Source organism: Ambystoma mexicanum, chromosome 13 (genome assembly GCF_040938575.1).
Source record: "Ambystoma mexicanum isolate Mex_15411 chromosome 13, UKY_AmexF1_1, whole genome shotgun sequence".
NCBI lineage: Eukaryota > Metazoa > Chordata > Amphibia > Caudata > Ambystomatidae > Ambystoma > Ambystoma mexicanum.
The window spans coordinates 78,030,292-78,044,260 of NC_090938.1; positions in this window are offsets into that span (position 1 = coordinate 78,030,292).

A 13,969-nucleotide genomic window follows, 5' to 3' on the forward strand; every position below is an offset into this window, starting at 1 on the left:
CCCTGCTATTCTATTCTTCCTGCCAAATCCCAAAGTTTTCTGACTCGTTATATGTGGCTCACTGTTGCAAACATTTTAATGTAAGGTTGAGTGTTGTGAAATAGGAAATGAGCACCAAGCAGAATGTTGCTTACTGATTCAAACAAAAAATAATGTTATCGCTGACATAGTTGAAGAGGTGTGTAGCATGTTTTGAAGAGAAAGACATGCACAGAGGTCTGTAGAAAGGTTTGTGAGGAGCTTTATGGAGATGTTATCAGCAAGGACTGAAGAGGGACTTACAAAGAGGTATGAGAAGATGTTTTATTGAGGTTTGTGGAGTGTATATGAAGAGGTTTATGGATATGTTTGTAGTGAGCTTTGGAGAGAGTCTTGTGAAGAGGCTTTATTAAGGTTTATGGAGAGGTTTATTCTAAGGCCTGCAGAGAGACGTGGAACGAGGGATCTGAAGTGGCTTTGTTGAGGTGTGTGGGAAGATTTATGGAGAGCTTTGACCAAAGGTTGAAGAGGTTCTAGTGAACATGTTGGTGGAGAAACATTGTTGAACTTTGTAGCATGGTGTGGATAGGTTTGTGAAGCAATTTGTGCAAGGTTTTACTTAGTTGTTTTGAGAAATGTATGGGGTGGTTTAGGAGGAGGTTTGTAGCAAATTTAGAAGAGTAAGGCCACTGGAGATTTATCTGGAGAGATTTATGTGAATGGTCGCAAGAAGGTTTGCTGCAAGGTTAATGGTGAGCATTGTAGCAAAGTTTGATGAGGAGGTTTGTGGAGTGCTTACCTGAGAGGTAAACATAGATGATTGAAAGAAGGTTTTTGGAGAGGTTTGAGAAGGGGTTTGTGGTGAGGGCAACATAGATGCCACTACCTATGGTTGGGTGGCCTTTCTAGAGAATAGACATGGATATTGTGGGTCCTTTCGATCCTCAAACCAGCTCAGGGAACAGATATATTTTGGTGGTGGTAGACAATGCCACAAAATACCCTGTGACCGTCCCTCTGAGGAGCATCAAAGCCCCCATGATGGACTTTTTTTGGGGTGGAGTGGGACAGGTTTGTGGTGAAGCTTAGGAAGGTGTTCATGAGAACGTTCTTAGGGTGGTTAGCATAGGAGTTTGTGGTGAAGTTTGTGGGGCTAGGTCAGGAGTGGTTTCATTTCCAGTCGACATAAAGTAACTCTACAGTGCGGGCACACACATGTTTCTGATTTGAGGTAATGCTGGTAAATCATCTCTTTAGCCGCAGTGATCCGTGAAAGACGTCTAGCGGGGCGCGTTTGCTAATTACACCGCCGCAGCTGAACTTTTGATCTGATCATTACGACTCACAGATCATTGACCAAGTGCGCTCCTGATTAATAGGCAGAGTTTTACAGGGGTATGTAATTAGTCAAAATGAGATGTAAATTGTTTGGTCATAATGATATACGTGCAGCATGTTTATGTTCTAGAACCAGTCAAATATAATCATATGGTGCAATCCATTTCGCACAATGGCAAGGGGGAGGAAAAGCAAGCAGATGGGGCAAAGCAAGTATTTATAGCACGCACACCACGTCCTAACTATTTATAGGCACTTCCAAGTTGCAGACAAAATGGAACACAGTGATAAAATGCCTTTTACCTAAAATTATGCAGCCTGTTATGTAGCAGCGTAATGCTTTCAAAACTGAGTTCTGATCCCGGACCCATTCCCTCCATACTTTCCAATAACTACACATTCCTTTGTGAGCATTTTTCTATAACTAGGAGTAAATGAGAGGTACTCATAGTTACTACTTTCTGAATCATCCCCAACAATAATGATACTTTACCATTTATATATCGACCTCGGAAGGATGAAAAGCTGAGCTTGCCAGTTCCAGGATTAGAACCTGCGTGACCAGGGTCTGCACAGATGTCAAGGCGATCGCTCTGCTCGCTGTGCTATCGGACCGGCTGAATATCAATAATCAATCATTCTTGATGCCAAACTATGCAGATTGGCTGGAGTTGTACACGACAAGAAAGTAGGCTCGTGAAGATCCTGAACGCTTGTGTTGCTGGTGGCCCACCAATCAGAAACTCAGCTCCCCATGTGTGCAAGGGTTGTCATTCTCATTGGTGTATACAGCATTCCACCTTCTATGCAATCAGTTCAAATCTGGCTATTGGGTAGGCACCATAACAAATTGCAGAGCAGCACGGCTATTTATCAGGTGACAGCCAGACAAAAGCAATGTAATCTTGGTAGAAAATAAAAATGTATTTTGGTCCTCAATGATGTCTCCCCCCACACCCGCTGCCCCCCAAACCATAGAAAGCTGCTGCTCTTCCCCACTATCACATTTGGGGATGGAAGAACAATGGTCTGGAGAGTTGCTCAGAGCAATGCCAGAGGTTATGATTAATTCTCAACCGTTCATCCATGACTTCTTTTATTTAAGGTATGTTAGTTATCCCGGGACCCTGGGGCTCATTCTCAAATGCCTTTGATATTAATATATGGTCTAGTCTACTGTTCCCAGTGCACCCACTTACCCGTAAAACAAACAACAAAGACACTGTTGTACCAAACCAACAATGCGTCTCCCCCTCCTGATCCGATTGAAAGGAGTGGATCATGAAAGTCAATTATCTATGCTCTGTCTTGGAATAACGGGTCTCCAACATGGTAGTGAACTTTTAACTGACAACAAAATCTTTTAATTTCAATTTCAAAATAATGTTTAATAAGATGTAAATTCATTAAAACGTCTTGTTTTAAATACAGTGTTATCAATTGCATATACATAGTTACACAATAGTTACACAATGTTAAAAACCCTAAGGGTTGGCGCAGGTAAAGTGTTTGTTGAGAGTACTTCACCTGCTGAAGCAGCAGCTGTTTGTGTTGGAGAAGACTAGATAGAATGTGGAAATTGAGCGTAATCGGTAGCCTCAGAACTCTTCCTTCGCAAAGAACAGGAGAATAGGTCTGAACTGGAGGCTCTGTCCAGCCCTTTAAGATGAGTAGCGTTACCCTGGAGATAGATGGGGATGCAGATTCTATACATACATCAATAATCAAGACGACTCAAATATTCTGGCAAAGGTTTGTCTGTTTTAATATCCAGTATCTAAAACAGGGAGTACAAGGAACATCAGCAATTGCTTGATACTCTGACTCTAACTACTTCATAAGAAACGTGGGTTCTTATACACATAACTGGTCAGCATCGATGTTTTGACCTGTGTCATTACCAACGTCATCCTGCGTGGCAAACTACAAACACCTATCAGGAGATGGGATTGATTCTAAGTGAATAACTAAGCAACTAAGCATAGGTTCAATATCTGTATGGAGTAACAGAAAGAGGTAACTGGATAGTTGGTATTACCCAAATTGTTTGTTTACAATTGTTCGAATGAACAATTGACCGAATTTAAAGGGTCACAATTGACCGAATATATATATATATATATATATATATATATATATATATATATATATATATATATATATATATATATATATATATTCGGTCAATTGTGAAAAGGTCAATTGTCATTCGAGCAGTTGTAAAACAAACAATTTATATACAACCAGATAGTTAACATCAGGTGGGACAACTAAGCCCTCCCTTCAAAATGGCCACCATGAACGTCACTGAATGTACAACATCCCATTGGCTACATAAACTATAGGACCCCCAACTACGTGATCCCCTACAATTGGTTGGCTTCTAACCCCCGTCAGTACTTTTCCTACCTACGTTAGAAGCATGCAGACTGAACAAGCAGGTGCGGGTGAGCTCGTCTTAGCACCAGCTTCCCACCAATTAAAATATCATCCATCATCACCTCAATGGTCCAGTGGCAATTAGTGTTTTGAAGTTGGCCTTGCGTTTGTACTGACCTCTGAGAATTTTTAAGGAGTATGGGCACCAGCCAGCTTCCGTGCATAAGCTAGTCCCTCCAACTTTCTTCCATCACATGACTAGACACCATGAAATTGAGCCTTTTCGTGTATCTGGCTTTAGTCTCAATAGTCCTCTGACGTCTTTTGTTTTTGCTTGACCTTCCTGAACAGGAGCTTCTGTTCTTTCAAGTTAATTGCATCTAATGTCAGCCAATTTCAGTTTGATAAGACATTGGCTTTCTTTGCTCAGTGAACTCCTTACCTGAACTTTTGTTCTGTTTAGTTCATTAGCTTATATACGTAGTGGAAACATTCATCCTTTTCTTAGTCCATATAGCTATAGAAGTATGTATGTATATGTTGGCGCTTGCACCGGTCTAATCTATTTAAAAGCATGTGGCTAACTTCATGATTGCTTTGCTGCTTGCGTTTCATTTCATCTGTACAGGTTTAAACTAACTAAGTATCTTCATCAGGTCTGTGGCATAAGTCTCTTCATCTTGATCCCAAGATGTCACTTATCCTTGGCACTTCTTTGTTCTTTATAAATTGTCTGCCTATCTGGTCCGGTTATCTTTCTATATGGGTGTCGATTCAACTTTGTATGACGTCACCAATCATCTTTGTCATTTAGTTTCTCTGCTGCAGGAATCTCGTTCAAATGTCCATCATATTGTCTTGGATGCAGGTATGGTTTCCTCAATGGGTACTTCACCTCCCATATTCTCTTAGGTATAGGTATTCTTATGGGTACTGCACAGAGTCCACACTCTTCTCTTTGCTGGTTCAACTGTTCAGTATACGTCACATACTTTGGTTCATATGTTTCAGGCAATGTAGGTGGGGCACTTGGAGTGGGGGTATTTGGCTCCGCCTCTACAGGTCACAATTAAATTTGGTGCATCTGTCATGACCCTCGCCCAAAACCCCCTCTGGCAAACCCATTGGCCAGGTGGAGTCAGGACTCGGGCCTCAAGAGCCTGGCATCCTCTTCAAAAGCCCTCATGGGGCCAGTCCTGGCACCTATGGCGCCAGGCTCATTCACCATGAAAAAGAATGTGCTTGGGAACTACTTTATTGTATTGTCAGTCAACATGGAGGCATCCACATAGCTTGGTTCCTAAGAACCAAGCTATGCGGTCTTGTGTTTTGGGTGTAGTAGCCTAGGGACTACTTTACCTGGACTATTTTGTTGGTGCTATTTAAACCACACCCGAGCAAGACAACACGTTTTTCGCGTTACTTTGCAGCTTGCAACGTGATGCTCACCGTGTCCAGCTATTCCATCGAACCTCGGAGAAGCAGAACCTGCAAGGAGACAAAAGGACCATCATTAGCAGCAGCATCTTACCTGCAGTCTTCATCTTTAGCCACTCGCAGCTACTGAGAACAGCTTCCTCGAATCTGCACGCCTCCCGGACAGAACGACCTGAAAGAGGAAGATAGATGCAACATTAAAGAAAGCAGTAGAGACATTTACAAATTACGAACTGCTCAAAAGGCTTACCTGGCTGGTCGCCTCTCGGCTGGCACCACTCCGGACATTCCACTCGCGCTGACAAATACCGCGACCTACAAGGAAGGAAAACACAGGTAAGCAAAGGCAAGACTTTGCAGCGCTGCGCATAGCGCTTACTTACCGCATCATAGCGCTCTTAAAGCACCATCATTTACCAGCGGGGGTCAACCAAGCCAGTTCGCCGCGCTGAAGCTCTGCATACCTAGGGGAGAAAAAAGAGACATTTTAAACAAAGAAAGGCATGCAGGATAGCAACAAAACTAAAGAACAGCAATGGACCTACCTGAACAATATCAAACAGGCCGGCGTCAGTGAAGTAACTGGACCGCACTCGCCCATGAAAGACAGTGCGCCCCTGCAAAGAAGGCAGGACATAGAGCACGCCTAATTCTACCACAAGGTGGGGAGAGGGTGCCAGAGGGACTGAAATCATACGGGGTGGAGGGAGGATACTTACCCCAGTCGGTCAGTCTTGAACACAGTCTTTCTGTATTTTCAGGCAGACCCTTCCCCGCAGACCACATCAGGGCAAAGCTGAGAAGCATACCAGCTAGTAACCCGGCTGGGTGGCGTCCCTGTGGATACCAGGTGAGTGTAACAGAATTCGAAGCCTACCATAACAAATCCACCTGGGCGCCATGGAGACATCAGAAATGGACCAATTGGCCCAATTACTAGGAGAGCTTCGTGCTGAGGTTCATTCTGCCAGACAAGAGACTAATGCCCTCTGGAGAGACCTAATAGTGACCAAAGAACGCACTGAAGAGATTAGCAGGCAATACTTGCAATCACAGGCATCAAAGACGCCTCTACCTGGATGCAATCCAACAATGCAAAATACTGCCATACCACCCACTCGGGTACAGATCACGTTACCTGGAACAGTGCCCCTGGCATCGCCAGAAAGGTTCTCAGGCGACCCACGGAAGTATGCAGCATTCATCAATCAGTGTCGCCTTCATTTTCTTTGTAGGCCTGGAGCATTTCCAAACGACCATGCTCGGGTAGCTTTTGTTTTATCATACCTGAGTGGTAGTGCAGCTGATTGGTCGGTGCCATTGGTAACCCATGACGATCCTCTATTACATGACTTTGGGGGATTCCAGAGAGAAATGGAAAAACGTTTTGCTTGCCATACCCAGGAACAAGCAGTAGACAATGAACTCTTGTCCCTCCGACAGGGGAATCAGGACTTGTTAACGTACATTGCTACCTTCAACAGACTGGTTGCCGAAGCTAGGTGGCCAGAAAACAAAAGAACCACGTTATTTCATCGAGGCTTATGAGGCAAATTAAAGGAGGTCTTAGCCCAGGTGGTTGGTCCAACCAGAGACTGTGCAGTATTCATAAATCTGGTTGTGCAGCTAGACCACCGGTTGCAGGACCGAAAGGCAGACCGGTCTAAGACAGACCCTCGGACCGTGTATGTTCGACCAAGGGAAAACACACCCTGTGTACCTGAAAATGCTGTAGAACCCCTGCAGACTGGAGGGATACGGCCTCCATTAACAAAACAAGAGCGGGACAAAAGAAGACAACAACAGCTTTTTTTATTGTGGGACACCAGGACATTTCCTGAAGGACTGTCCAGTAAAACCCCCCAAGAAGAACAGTCGGGGCCACAGAGAAGGATGAAGCTAAGGAATCGGAAAACTGCCAAGCTCGACAAACGTAGAGGTCAGTTTGTCGAGTGAGAAGAAAGTGTTGCTGACCTCGCACTTTGCAATACAAGTGATCTTAATTAACCACCAACAGTCGTCAAGAATGCATCCCGTTGAAGCATACATCGATAGCGGAGCATTTGGAAATTATATTGATCAAGAACTGACAGCAGAGATGGGGCTTCCTTTGTGTTCTAAGCCAACTATTGACAAGGTAACCACTGTGCATGAGACAGAAATCGCTTCCGGACCAGTAACCCAGTGCACAGCCAGGGTAACCTTGCTGTGCCAGGACAGACATTGGGAGTCTATTTCATTTGATCTCATCAAGGCACCTCAGTTCAGGCTAATAATAGGGATGCCATGGTTGGTTGCTCACAACCCTTTGATAGACTGGCGGGCATGAAAATTAACCTTCCCTGGTGACTGCTCCCCTGCCTGCTATTACCAAGAGGAGAAACCCGACGTCTGTATCCCCATGACTCCCGGAGCAACAGTATCAACCCTATGAGCAACTAATACCTTGCCAAATGAATATCATGATTTCCAGGATGTTTTCCGAAAGGACCAAGCCAATACATTGCCGCTGCACAGGCCCTATGACTGTCAGATCGACCTTGTTCCTGGTGCATAAATCCCTTGTGGCAGGATCTACGCTCTCACAGAACCAGAAAACCTTCATTTGAAATCCTATTTCGACCAGTACCTTGCAAACAAATTTATCCGTCCTTCGAAGTCCCCCACAGCCAGTCCTTTGTTCTTCATACCGAAAAAGGAAGGAGACTTGAGAACCTGTGTTGACTACCGCGCATTGAACCAGATCACCGTGAAGAACTGCTACCCCTTGCCACTCATCCCTGAGATGCTAGACCAAGTTAAAGATGCCCAGATTTATACCAAATAGGACCTTCGAGGAGCGTACCCCCTGATCCGGGTCAGAAAAGGAGATGAGTGGAAAACCACCTTCCGTACTAAGTACGGCTTGTTTGAATATCAAGTCATGCCCTTCGGGTTATGAAACGCTCCTGTGGAATTCCAATATTTCATGAATGACGTTTTAAGGGAGTTAATTGATGTGTGCGCCTTAGTGTACATAGACAACATCTTAGTGTACTCAGCCTCGGAACAAGATCATGTCAGGCACGTTTGTTCAGTCCTCAGCAAGCTCCGTCAACATCGCTTGTTTGCAAAGCTTGAAAAATGCTTTTTTCATGTCACCGAAGTAGAATTTCTTGGTTTTATGATTACTCCAGGAGGCATCAGAATGGACGTGCACAAGGTAGATGCCATTCTGAAATGGCCTTCACCGACGTCTCTGAAAAGTTTACAAAGCATGCTGGGGTTTGCGAACTTCTACCGTCGGTTCATCCCAGTCTTCTCTCAGGTTGTGCACCCAATCACAGTACTATTACGAAAAAACAATAAAAAGTTTGCTTGGACCGAAGAAGCAGAAGAAACCTTTCAGGAACTTAAACAAAGGTTTACCTCCGCTCCAATCCTGCGACATCCTCGTCCATACCTCCCTTATGTCATTGAAAATGATGCGTCCAGTCTCGCAATGGGGGCTGTCCTTTCACAGAGACACCAGAAACCGGCCAGCTACATCCTGTGGCCTTCTGGTCGAAAAAGTTCTCACCTCCAGAGATTAATTATGCCATCAAAGATAAGGAACTCCTGGCTATCAAATCTGCCTTTAAAGCCTGGAGGCACTACCTTCTGGGGGCCAGACACACCATTACAGTCATCACAGACCACTGAAACCTGCAATATCTCAAAACAGCCAAGGCCCAGTCCTCGCGCCAATTACGATTGACCCTTTTCTTTGCCGAATATGATTATGTAATCACATTTCGACCAGGAGTCAGAAACGGAAAGGCGGATGCCTTATCTCGCATGGGCATAGATGAAATAGTATATACAACTCCAGACCCATTACCTATTATACCTGAAGACAAACTCTTGGGTATCATGACAGCCTTAACACAAGCATAACTATGAAGAGATATCCAATGGACAATGAATCCTGATGCATACCTCGCATGGCAAACTCAAGGAATACAATATACCATCAAAGACCATCTACCCTTTTTTAGGGATCGCCTATATGTACCCAAGAAGGAATTACAACAGCAGATTATTTCAAATTATCAAGATTCACTGATCGAAGGGCATCCTGTGATCGCCAAAACCCTAGCTAAGGTGAAAGAGAACTTTGGTGGCCTACCTGGCGTAAAGACATCATTCAGTATATTCAGTCCTGCGGTGTCTGTGCACAAAATAAATCACAGAAACAAAAACCATCTGGTCTCCTACAACCATTGGACATTCCTCCAGTTCCATGGCACACTCTTTCCCTTGACTTCATCACTGATCTACCTCCAAGCCAAAGGTTCAACACCATACTTGTAGTTGTAGACTTATTCTTGAAGATGGCCCATTTTATTCCTCTCAAAGGCCTACCAGACGCAGCCACTTTAGCAAAAGTGTTCCTGGAGGGCGTGGTTAAGCTACATGGCTTCCCTTCGGTTCTGGTATCTGATTGAGGCAGCCTGTTTGTTTCAAACATCTGGAAAAAATGTTGTGCAATGGCTCAGATCGACGTTTGGCTATCTACCAGTCACCATCCCCAAACAGACAGCCAAACCGAGAGAACCAATCAGACACTCGAGACATATTTACAGTGCATGCTGCACCACGAACAAAGGAATTGGAAAGACCTACTATGGATATCTGAATATGCATATAACAATTCTTTGCATTCAAGCACTGGACAAATGCCCTTCTATACCCTTTATGGCAGACATCCACGTACCTCTGAACTGGACCTTCCAGCCAGCTTGGAAATGCCAGCGGTAAAGACTCTACACACAACCATTAATCATGCTTTCAAAAGTGCAAAGGAACACCTTATTCATGCCAAAGAAAAACAAAAGAAATTCGCTGACCAACACCGGAAAAAGGCCCCTGATTATCAAGTAGGAGACAACGTTTGGTTAGCCACTAAATTCGTACCCATCAAGGGAACCCGGACCTTTCATCCCAGATTCTTAGGACCCTATACCATTAAGGCAATTATCAACCCAGCAGCTGTGAAACTGGATTTACCACCTAATCTACACATCCACCCGGTATTCCATGTGTCCCTCCTGAAACCAATGCAACCCAGCACACAGATTCGGACACCACCTAAGCCCATACTCGTTGACCGAGAACCAGAATTCGAAGTCAAAGATATCTTGGACTCTAAATACTCTAGGACCAAGCCATATCATCTCGTCGATTGGATAGGATTTGGACCACAAGATAGATCCTGGGAGCCCAGTGAGAATATCCACGCACCACGTCTAATCAGGAAATTCCATCGGAACTTCCCAACCAAACCTGGGCCAGACAGAAGGAACACCATGGGAGGGGCCTTAGGGGGGAGTGCTGTCACGACCCTCACCCAAAACCCCCTCTGGCAAACCCATTGGCCAGGTGGAGTCAGGACTCGGGCCTCTAGAGCCTGGCATCCTCTTCAAAAGCCCTCATGGGGCCAGGGCTCATACACCATGAAAAACAATGTGCTTGGGAACTCCTTTATTGTATTGTCAGCCAACATGGAGGCATCCACATACCTTGGTTCCTAAGAACCAAGCTATGCGGTCTAGTGTTTTGGGTGTGGTAGCCTAGGGACTACTTTACCTGGACTATTTTGTTGGGGCTATTTAAACCACACCCGAGCGAGACAACACGCTTCGCGTTACTTTGCAGCTTGCAACGTGACGCTCACATCACAACATCATTAGCAGCAGCATCTTACCTGCAGTCTTCATCTTTAAACACTCGCAGCTTCTGAGAACAGCTTCCTCGAATCTGCAAGCCTCCCGGACAGAATGACCTGAAAGAGGAAGATAGAGGCAACATTAATGAAAGCAGTAGAGACATTTACAAATTACGAACTGCTCAAAAGGCTTGCCTGGCTGGTCGCCTCTCGACTGGCACCACTCCGGACATTCCACTCACGCTGAAGAACACCGCGACCTACAAGGAAGGAAAACACAGGTTGGCAAAGGCGAGACTTTGCAGCGCTGCACACAGCACTTACTTACCGCATCATAGCGCTCTTAATGCGCCATCATTTACCAGCGGGTGGTCAACCAAGACAGTTCGCCGCGCTGAATCTCTGCATGCCTAAGGGAGAAAAAAGAGACATTTTAAACAAAGAAAGGCATGCAGGATAGCAACAAAACTAAAGAACAGCAATAAGACCTACCTGAACAATATCAAACGGGCCGGCGTCAGTGAAGTAACTGGACCACACTCACCCATGAAAGACAACGCGCCCCTGCAAAGAAGGCAGGATGGAGAGCATGCTTAATTCTACCACAAGGTGAGGAGAGGGCGCCAGAGGGACTGAAATCATACGGGGTGGAGGGAGGATACTTACCCCAGTCGGTCCGTTTTTGAAAACAGTCTTCCTGTATTTTCAGGCAAAACCTTCCCCGCAGACCACATGAGGGCAAAGCTGAGAAGCATACCAGCTAGTAACCCTGCTTGGTGGCGTCCCTGTGGATACCAGGTGAGCGTAACAGTATCCAGAAGAAATGTAATGGTTCATGCAGTGCATTTGGGCATGCACTATGTGACACAGGATGGAGCTCAGAGTGGCAGAGGAGGAGGAGGAAGAAAAAGTAGAAGAAAAGAAAGAGGAGGAGGAAGCAGACAAGGAAGTGGAGGAGAAAGAGAAGGCGGAAGAGGAAGAGGAGGATGAGGTAGAAGAAAAGGAGGAGAAAGGGAGGAGGAGGAGAAAGAGGAAGAAGAGGATTAAAAGGAGGAGGAGGAAGAGGAGCAGGATTCTGAGAAGGAGGAAGAGGAGGAGGAGGATGGAAAGGAAGAGGAAGAGGAGGGGGAAAGGGATGACGAGGAGGAGAACGAGGTGGCGGAAGAGGAGGAAGAGGAGAACAAGGACAAGGAGGAGGAGGAGGAGGTGAAGGATGAGGAAGATGAAGTTGAACATCCACCAACAAGGTATAAGAGGGAGAAGACATCTGCTCAGCAAGAAAGAATACACACAATGGAGGAGGAAGCGGAGGAGCAGAAAGAGGACAAGTAGGAGGAAGAGCAGTTGGAGGATGAAAAGGAGGAGGAGGAGGAGGAGAAGGAAGAGGAAGATGAAGTTGAACATCCACCAATCAAGGTGTGAGAAGGAGAAGACATCTGCTCATCAAGAAAGAAAACACAATATGAATGAGGAAGAAGAGGTGATTCCCTGTGACAAATCAACTTACGGGGCACCAGCGGTGTAGGGATGAATATCGGCCTCTTACTATGATAATATGTATGCACTTTTATCTATTTGTGCGATTTATTTCTGCAATATTTCAATTGTAAAGGATTCTTTTGTAAACCAGATACAAATACAAAAAATACAAACAATTAAAATATATCGGTTTCTAAACCATCAATCAACCCCATATCTCACACCTCACACCTCTTTCACGTCAATGAGGTAATTCACCTCACTGACCTTTCCAGCACACAAGAAGGACCAGTCCACTTGCCCTGAAGAGCAATGGGTTTGACAGGCTCCATAATTCACACCCAATGGCCTGTAGAATAGACTGTCACTGTTGACTGCTGGTCGTGCCAGTGCTTCATCAGCTCCTGACTGGCCTTTGGGCTCTTTGTCGACTGTTCCATGTATTTTTCCATTCTTGACCGAAGGCTGAGTACATAGTCCACCACATCTCATGTAGGGGATGAGAGTTTGCTTTCCCATCCCTCTTTCAGGGTGTCCAAACAGAACCTCAAAGGGGCTAAACCCTACTCTGTTCTGTGGCACCTCTCTGTAGGTGAACAGAAGGCATTGCAGGAGAATATCCCAATTTCTCCTCAGGTGCTCTTCCAAGCCACCTATCATGCCTTTCAGGGTCTTATTGAACTGCTAAACAAGTATATTTGTGTTTGGATGGAAGGATATAGAGAACCTATAGGTGACTCCACACTCTTCCCACATGGCCTTCATATACGCTGATATGAAGTTTGATGCCCTGTCAGCAATGACTTCCTTAGGGAATCCAACACGGAGAATATCCCAATCAGAGCCTTCACAACCATGGGGGCTTTAACACTCCTCAGAGGGACAGCCTCAGGGTTTCTTGTAGCATGGGGTACCACCATCAAGATGTATCTGTTCACTGAGCTGGTTTGAGGATCCAAAGGACATACAATATCCATGTCTATTCTCTAGAAAGGCCTCCCAACCACAGGTAATGCAATTAATGGGGCCTTTTTGGCAACACCTGACTTGCCAGAAGCTTGGCAAGTCAGGCAGAACTGGACAAATTCCTTAACCTTTACACCAAACTGCGGCCAGTAAATTGTGCAGGCAACGGGTCTGATGTCTTAGTCACTCCAAAGTGACCCGCTAAAGGAATTTGGTGAGCCAAATTCAAAAGGAACTTTCTGTGGCATAGTGGAATCACTACCCTCCTGGTGCCCTCGCCCTCAGAATCTTTTGCCTCACTGTACAGAAGTCCATCCTCCCAGTACACTTTGAACAGTCCAGGGGCTTCCCCCTTAGCCTGCTCCTCCACCTGCTTCCACAGACCTTCCAGAGAGGGACACTCTTTGTGGGCTGTAGAGAAGTCAGTGTGATCTGGACCCCCAGCTAATGTTAACTCATCCAGCTTAGGCATGCCCTTCAGGTCTGAGCCCACCTGGTCCTACACCTCAGGTTCCTGTGGTGCACCAGGCAACTCTGAAGCCACAGAGTCCCCTGCTACTAAAGTAGGGTCCTCAGTGGCTACTAGCCCCTCTCCCGCAGGAGTAGGCAACTCAGTAGTCTGTGGAATGGGGCTAGGGGCTACCGGTGACGCTGGTCCTTCCAGCAAGCCCTCTGGAAGCACTCCAGGCTCTAAAGCTCTTAGAG